General features: G+C 45.5%; 1 non-coding gene across 1 annotated transcript; it reads right to left on the bottom strand.

The window, feature by feature from the left end:
• Positions 1 to 6,955: 6,955 nt before the first annotated feature.
• TRNAS-AGA lies at positions 6,956 to 7,037 on the bottom strand. The gene has a single exon. It is a non-coding gene; the product is annotated as a tRNA-Ser (tRNA).
• Between the last annotated feature and the right edge of the window lie 1,724 nt (positions 7,038 to 8,761).

Raw genomic sequence — 8,761 nt, 5'->3', positions numbered from 1 at the left:
AAAGGTTTATTTATTTATTTTAGAGAGAGTGGCAGGAGGGGTAGAGGAGAGGGAGAGAGAGAATCTCAAGCAGACTCCATGCTGAGCACAGAGCCCCATGCAGGCCTCCACCCCCTGACCCCAAGATCATGAGCTGAGCCCAAACCAAACCAAGAGTCGCGGCCCAACTGACTGAGCCACCCATGTACCCCCCAGCCCCCACCACCAAACTGACTTTAAATCTTGGTGGGACATCAGCCTTTCCTTTTTATTCTTCCTTTTCTTCCATGACCGTCTTCTTGAATACAGACATTTCTGCAGCTACTTTTATTCCTGGTCAACCCGTGAGAATTAACACTTGGAACAAGTCCATGAATGAGGAATTGCAGTCAGCGTTCAAGGACAGAAGCAGAACCGTGAGGATGGTTACATACATTCACATATATATGTATATATATATATATTCATATACATATTTGAGAGATTTATCGAAGTTAGCTAAGTAGTCTACATATATATGCTGACATGTCGTGGCTCAGACTCCATGGGGCAGTCTCCTTCCGCCCCTCCCTCTGCTCAAGCTCTCGTTCTGGCTCTTAAATGAATAAATAAAATCTTAGGGGAAAAGAAAAAAAAAAAGCTGATGTAACAGTCATTCAATGCACTTCTCATTTTTTTCCTGATACAAAATCATGGGACTCCAGAATGATTTGATCATATTCACCCTTCAATCATGCAAGAAACTGCTGTGTGATACTCCTTTCTTGTGCCTTTTTCCTGAATATCAGTCATTATTAAAAGTAATGTGTATCAGTTTCTTTGCTTACTATAGATTCTGCATACTATTGATTCATCAGGTATAAATTCATGTTTAATAATGTCCTTAACACCTATGTTACATCTAATGTTCAAATTGTGCTTGGGTTTTTATCTCAGTGAGCGTTATTTTTTAAATTAAGTGATCTATTGGTTTTTCTTCTTTCAACTTTTTATTTTGACCTAATTTCTAATTTATGGAGCAGTTGCAGGAATAGTACAAAGACGTTTCATAAAGCCTTCACCTGTATTCACCAAATGTTGACAATTTATGACATGTGCCTTAATTTTTCAATGGCTATATTGAAATTTACATCCATATAATTTTTTTCCTTAGGTATTGAAATTGAGTTTCAGACAAGATGTCCCTTTAGCCTTATTACTTCAGTGTTTTCTGAAAACAGGAACTTCTCTTTCCTAACCACAGAGCAATTCTTACTTACCAGGATTAAAATTCTTACTAAATCTACAGATCTTGTTAATGTTTTGCTAATTGTACAGCAATTTTATCTCAGGAATAGTAGATTGCATCCTGTTGTCCTGTCTCTTTAGTCCTTGAATCTGGAAGAGCTCCCCACTCTTTGTCTCCTGTTATATTTATTTTTTGTTTGCTTGTTTGTTAACCTACTTGACAGGGAGAGAGCACTGGTAGGGGATGACGGAGAAGCGGGGGTGGGGGTGGGGGGCTCAGTCTGGGGACCCTGAGATCACGACCTGAACCAAAGACAGACGCCCAACTGACTGAGCCACCCGCCCAACTGGCTGAGCCACCCAGGCGCCACTGATTCCCCATTGAAAAAACAAGTTGGTCACGTATTTTGGAGAATGCACCTCAAACTTGAATTTGTCTCATGTTTCCTGAGAGTCTAATTCAGATTATGGGCTTTTAGCAGAAGGCCGCACAAATGAGGCGGTACCGTCGCAGACCATCCTTGGGCGGTGCGCGATGTTGATTGTTGATACTGGAGAAGCTGACTGTGGTCAGTCGACTCACGTGGTGTGCGCCGAGGCCCTCCACGGTCAGACCACGATTCTGCTTTTGTAGTGCTCATCATGATTGATGGATTTCGCTTCTTTTTCGTTACATTTGATTGTCTAGAAAGAAAATAAGGTCAAGGAAGAAGAAAGGGAATATCTGACTGGGAGAACAAGCACGGTTTGTCGGAGCCACGAGATTGCACGGAAGCGCAATCAGGCCCCCCGGGGAAGAGACGTGCGCGCCCCGGGAGCCGCGAGGCCGGGCGTGTCCGGGCGGTGTGGGTGGCTCTGTGGCTGGAGGTAAGCCCCGCACCTCGGCGGGGACTCCTGCACACTCAGCCCCACCTGGGGGCTCGCGGAGCTGACATTGTAATCCAGCTTCCGGCGGTCCAGCCTCCGCGGCCCGAGCCACCGCCTGCGCAGCCCCGCGAGCTGCCGAGACCCCAGCGGTCCAGCGGTCAGCGGTCCCGATGCCTACAGCCCCTGGACGCCAGCGGTCCCGAGGCGCAAGCAGCCCTGAGATGCGAACGGCCCCTAGACACCAGCAGCCTCGCGGCAAAATGCCTCGCCACCCCGAACCACAAGTGGCCTTGTCCACAGTGGTGGCTTCCTCCGGGTGGAAGCCTGGTCAGAGTAGCATCATGGGGAGCAGAGTCTGTGCCATCCGGGTTGACCTCCTTGTCATTGTTGCTGTCATTGTTGCTTCTTCGTCGTTGGGAGTGGCCTCATCCAGGAAGGGGTCTTGTCCAGAACGGCCTCCTCTTGGGAGCGGCCTTGTCCGGGGAGCGACTTCATTGAGCAGTGGCCTTGTCTTGGGAGTGGCCTCTTCTTGGGAACGGCTCCAATCATGGAGCGGCCTCATCTGCGGAGCAGCGTCATCTAGAGCGGCCTCGTCCGGAGTGGCCTTCTTGGAAGTGACCTTGTTGGGATCATCATCACCGCCTTTTCGTAAGAGGTAGCTCTGACCGGTCGTTTGATTCCTGATGCTTGGCACGAAATAAAGTTTTGCTTGACCTTCGCTTTGTATCAGTCTCGTTCCTTTGATCACGGACCCTAACAGGTTTATGTTAATTTTTCTTTACTCTAAAGACCTAGCTGTTACTCCTTTTTTTTTTTTTAAAGATTTTTCTTTATTTATTTGACAGAGAGAGATCACAAGTAGGCAGAGAGGCAGGCAGAGAGAGGGGAGAAGGAAGCAGGCTCCCCGCTGAGCAGAGAGCCTGACGCAGGACTGAGATCATGACCTGAGCCGAAGGCAGCGGCTTAACCCACTGAGCCACCCAGGTGCCCCCCGTTACTCCTTTTGTGTGGTTCTTATGACCAAGGTTTGTCACTTACTGCTTAGCCTCTAAGTCGCAAATGACAGCCAATAGTGCTTATCCAGATCCCTCTGACTGGGAAAGGCGTGAGCTTTAAGGGTTTCCCTACAACTGTGCAGCTGCTGAATCCCTACAGTGTGTTATCAGTCTTAGAATTGCTCTTTCCTGCAGAGCTTTGGAATATCTTTTTGTATATGTGTAATTTAGGAATTAATCAGTGATGTTAGAAGAGTTTATACACAGAAGTTTGAGCTTCTCTGTGGTTCCCTCATCACTGGAGCGTGGTCCCTCAGGGTCTATGGATGTTGGTAGCTCCAGACTCCGAGGGTCTCCTCAGCCCAGTGTGTCTACTTCTTTGCACTATTCCAAAATGCTGCAAAATAGAACATGTCCTCAAGGGGAAGCCCTTGTGCACCTCATATTGTTTCATTTCTCTCAAGAATTGTAGCCCTTTAAGCTCTGCCTGCATTCATTGCTTATCAGTGCCTTCATAGTTCCTATCCATAAATATGATGAATCGTATTTCCTCCATAAAATAAGAATATTTTGTCTACGAAGAAAAGAAGTAAGAGACAAAGAAAATTCAGTGCTAGGTGAAAAGAAGGGGGTACCCTCCTCTGCAGTAGAGTTACCAAAGAAGCAAACTAATGGCTGACAGTGCTGTAGAGTAATACTACTATTTACTTATTTATTTATTATCAGAGAAAGCACAGGCTGAGGGGAGTGGCAGGCAGAGCAGAGGGAGAAGCAGCCTCCCCACTGCCAGGAGCCTGGGATCATGATCTGAGTTGAAGGCAGACACTTCACCAACTGGGCCACCTATTCATCCCTTAATAGTACTTTTTAAACTTCACTACCAAAAATTCATGACAGAATGCTAATTAATTTTAAAATAAAATTTCAGATTTATTCTTTTTTTAAAAAGATTTTATTTATTTATTTGACAGACAAAGATTACAAGTAGGCAGAGAGGCAGGCAGAGAGAGAGAGGAGAAAGCAGGCTCCCCACTGAGCAGAGAGCCTGATGAGGGGCTCGATCCCAGAACCCTGGGATCATGACCTGAGCTAAAAGCAGAGGCTTTAACCCACTGAGCCACCCAGGCATCCCCAGATTTATTCTTTCATAATGGAAGGGTGTTCCTTCTTTCAAAAAACAGTGCTGTTTGGGTTTAACATGGTTCACAGAAATATAGACTTTAACATTTGTCACAGTACTGAGTGTCCATCTAATTCAAACCTTATTCATCATTATAAAGGAGCAAAGAATGATTCAGATTTGGTCACATCTTTCCATGTTACAATTGTTGTTGTGGATTTTAGCACCATTTTGTTTTCATATATTAAAGATAGTCAGTTATAAGATCAGTGCCTGATCTTATTTGGTTTCATTTTTTAATTAACATATAATGTATGATTAGCCCCAGGGGCACAGGTCTGTGAATCATCAGACTTACACACTTCACAGCACTCAGCATAGCACATACCCTCCCCAATATCCATATCCCAACCACCCTCTCCCTACCCCCTCCCCTGCAACAACCCTCAGTTTGTTTTGTGAGATTAAGAGTCTCTTATGGTTTGTCTCCCTCCCGATCCCATCTTGTTTCATTTTTTCCCTCCCTATCCCCCTGACAACCCCTTCCCTACCTCTCAAATTCCTCATATCAGAGAAATCATATGATAATTGTCTTTCTCTGATTGACTGATTTCACTTAGCATAATGACCTCTAGTTCCATCCATGTCACTGCAAATGGCAAGATTTCAGGTTTTTTGATGGCTGCATAGTATTCCGTTGTATGTATGTGTGTGTGTATGTGTATATATATATATATATACCACATCTTTCTTATCTATTCATCTGTTGATGGATATATGGGTTTTCCCCATAGTTTGGCTATTGTGGACATTGCTGCTATAAACATTTGGGTGCACGTGCCCCTTCGGATCCCTACATTTGTAACTTTAGGGTAAATACCCAGCAGTGCGATTGCTGGGTTGTAGGGAAGCTCTATTTTTAGCTTTTTGAGAAACCTCCATACTGTGTTCTAGAGTGGCTGCACCAGCTTGCATTCCCATCAACAGTGTAGGAGGGTTTCCCTTTCTCTGCATCCTCACCAACATCTGTGGTCTCTTGACTTGTTAATTTTAGCCATTCTGATTGGTGTGAGGTGGGATCTCACTGTGGTTTTGGTTTGTATTTTACTGGTGGTTGATGATGTTGAGCATTTTTTCATGTGTCTGTTGGCCATTTGTATGTCTTCTTTGCAGAAATGTCTGTTCATGTCCTCTGCCCATTTCTTGATTGGATTATTTGTTCTTTGGGTGTTGAGTTTGGTAAGTTCTTTACAGGTTTTGGATACTAGCCCTTTTTCTGATATGTCATTTGTGAGTATCTTCTCCCATTCTGTCAGTTGTCTTTTGGTTTTGTTGACCATTTCTAAAGATAGTCAATTATTAAACAATGTTGTTTTAGGCATGTACTGTTTAGGTTTTTCATGTGTGTTATGAATTTCTTTGCTCACTGTAGCACTTTACAACCATTCCTTCATCAATCCTAAATTCATCTTCCATAATTTACTCATTGTCCCTTTCATATCAGTGGTGCAAACTGTATATTTATGCTTTTAAATTTGAATGCATATAGTCTTTATTTGTGGTTTTATTCTTTTTTAACTTTATTTTAAAATAATTTTGAAATAACTTCAGACTGACAGTGAAGTTACAAGAATATAAAGAATGTCTGATTACCCTTCATTCCCCAAATTTAGCATATTTAGCACAATTACTGTATTTTCTTTTTCTTTGTCCTATAAGAAAGTGTCCTATACACTTGTTTGGAAACCGTAGGAGACTAAGTTTTAAAGGCCTTCTTTTACATAAACAAAGAACAATTAATACATTCAGGAATTACCACTGATAAAGTAAAATTATTTAATGTATGTGCTTTATTCAGATTTCACCAATTGTTCCAATAATGCCCTAGAGCAAAAGAAAATCCCGGATCATGTGTTGCGTTAAGATGTCTTTTAAAAATCTAAATATTTATTCTTTCCTTGTGTTTTCTAAAAGTGCTATTTTTTTAAAGATTTTTATTTATTTATTTGACACAAAGAATGAGAGATCATAAGTAGGCAGAGAGGCAGACAGAGAGAGGGGGAAGCAGGCTCTCTGCTGAGCAGGGAGCCCGATGTGGGGCTCGATCCCAGGACCCTGAGACCATGACCTGAGCCGAAGGCAGATGCTTAAAATGAACTGAGCCACCCAGGCGCCCCTAAAAGTGCTATTTCTGAGGAGTATAATTTAGTTATTTTGTAGAAAGCGCCTTCGTTTGAGTTTGTCTGAGGTTTCCTCGGATCGGATTCAGTTGACAAATTTTTGAGCCCTACTGATACGTCACATCCGGAGGTAATCCTGATTGGCCGTTCCTGCACACCACGTGGTCAATGGCGTCTAGCTGGCACCGCCCCTGCAGGGAAGCCATTTTCCTCGTTGAATTCTTGTCCACTCCGCGCTCACTGTGTATTCTGGGCCTGAGCGCCAGGGGGCGCCACCCCCATCCGGCTGGGGACTTCGGACCCTGCGGCTGCAGGTGGATGTCCCGGGGCCGAGTGCGGGCCCCTCCCCATCGCAGACCACACGGTGAGGCGCTAGGATGGCTGGTACTAATAGAAGGGGACTGGATGGCTGGGACGAATAGAAGGGGAGTGGCCGACCTGACCCGAGTCTACTAAAGCTTCAGGCCGGTCTCCCGAGGAAAAGAGGCCGGCGCGCGGGGGAGGGAATCCCGCGCTCCCAACTCCAAACGGAGCGCCAAGGTCTGTTTCCGAGAGGACTTCCAGGCGCCGGGCAGAGAAAAACACGCCGTAGTCGGCAGGATTCGAACCTGCGCGGGGAGACCCCAATGGATTTCTAGTCCATCGCCTTAACCACTCGGCCACGACTACTCAGCGCTGGGCCGCTTACTTAAAGTTCCTCCTAGAAACTGCAGTCGCTGGAGCAGCGGGCGGGGCGATCGTGGCCGCCAGCGCAGGACGCCGCGGTCTGCGGACCATAGGGGAACCCTACGGTGAGGGCGGCCGGGGGCACGAAGGTCCCCTCCCGCAGCGGGGGACCGCGGCCCTGCAACGGGGTTCTCCCAGCGGCGGCTGCGCGGACTCCCGAGGCCCCCGCTCCGGACCACCCCTGTCGCCTTTCTGCGCCGCAGCAGCGCTGCCGGATGCTTCCCGGGGAGGCAAGGGCGCTGCTGCCCGGGGTCCCGGGGTCCCGGCTTTCCGGGCAGAGGGCAGGCCCGCGGCGGGGCTCGCACGGCGGAGCCGCTCAGAAGCCAAGCTTGTCCACACTTGGCGCGTCCTCCGCCCCTGGAGCCCGGCCACTTTCCAGGAGGAAGACCCCCGTCTGACTTGGGGCCCAGGCAGCAGCTCCGCAGGCGAGCCCATGGTCTCTGCCCCCGTCCGGGGTTCCGATCTCCCAGTCGCAGGCTGCGGGTGACGGCGCTCCCCCGAGCCCTGCGCGCGAGCCTGGGTTTCGGTCTACCGCTCGGTTAGCGGTGCCAGTTGGAGAGAAGGGGAAACGATGGCGAGGGGAGAAAGCACGCGGTTTATGGGGAGGGGAGGAACGGACGGACAAGGGTTTAGTGGGGCAGCCTGCTCCGAAGGGATAGATGTGAGCTAGTTATTATCCATAATTTACACATATCCCATACTCTTTATTGGTTGTACACAAACACATATTATGCATTTTTCATGAATTTTCATCCCTTTCTGTTTTGTACTTGGTACCCTGAGTTAATTAAATGAGTTAATTCAGGTAAAGTATTCAGAGTTTGGTATCCAGTAAAAACTCAGTAAACCTGGGGTTTTATTTACTAAATTATGCCTTCTTTGTATATAGTGTTTTTTATTGGTGTGTCACACTTGATAGCTGATCAGTTACTATTTTACCTGTATACTCGGAGCTTCTGTATTGGCTTCCTGTGGTTGCTTACATTTCATGTGCAGACCCAGTCACTAAAACTAATATAAAGGTACACACGCACATTTTTCTTATCCTCAATATATATTGAAAGCCTCATTAGCATAAGGTATGGCTAAAAAATTTCCAAATCATCAAATATTGCTTGTCTTTTGCTAAACAGATCTTTTCTCAATTTCTTTTAAAAAATTTTTTTAAATTATTTTTTAACTTTTATTTTTACTACAGACAGCAAGGAGAAATCAGGCTGCACCTTCTACACTTTGCTTGGCAACTTCATCACTAAATATTCAAGTTCATTTTTTATAAATTCTGTTTTCCACCCAACTATAGAGTACAATTCGGCCATGTTTCTTTCACTTTGCAACGACAGTCACTTTTCTTCCCGTTTCTAGTTCCATGTCCGTCATTTCCTTCTGAAAACTTACCAGAGCACATTTAACAATCATATGTTTTTTAATAACATACTTTTAAAAAGTGTTTTAGGTTTATAGATAAATTGAGCAGAAAGTATAAAGTTCCCATACATTCTGACTTCCCCCTCCCCTCCTTTTCCCTATTAACTTCTTGCATTAGTGTGGTACTTTTGTTACAATTGATGAGCCAATGTTGATAAATTATTAACTGAGGACCCCTCGTTTACATTAGGGGTTCACTCTGTGTCTTGTATATTCTATGGGTTTTGACAAATATATAA

This window comes from Neovison vison, chromosome 1, assembly GCF_020171115.1.
Source record: "Neovison vison isolate M4711 chromosome 1, ASM_NN_V1, whole genome shotgun sequence".
Lineage (NCBI taxonomy): Eukaryota > Metazoa > Chordata > Mammalia > Carnivora > Mustelidae > Neogale > Neogale vison.
This window is presented reverse-complemented; position numbering and strand designations above follow the sequence as displayed.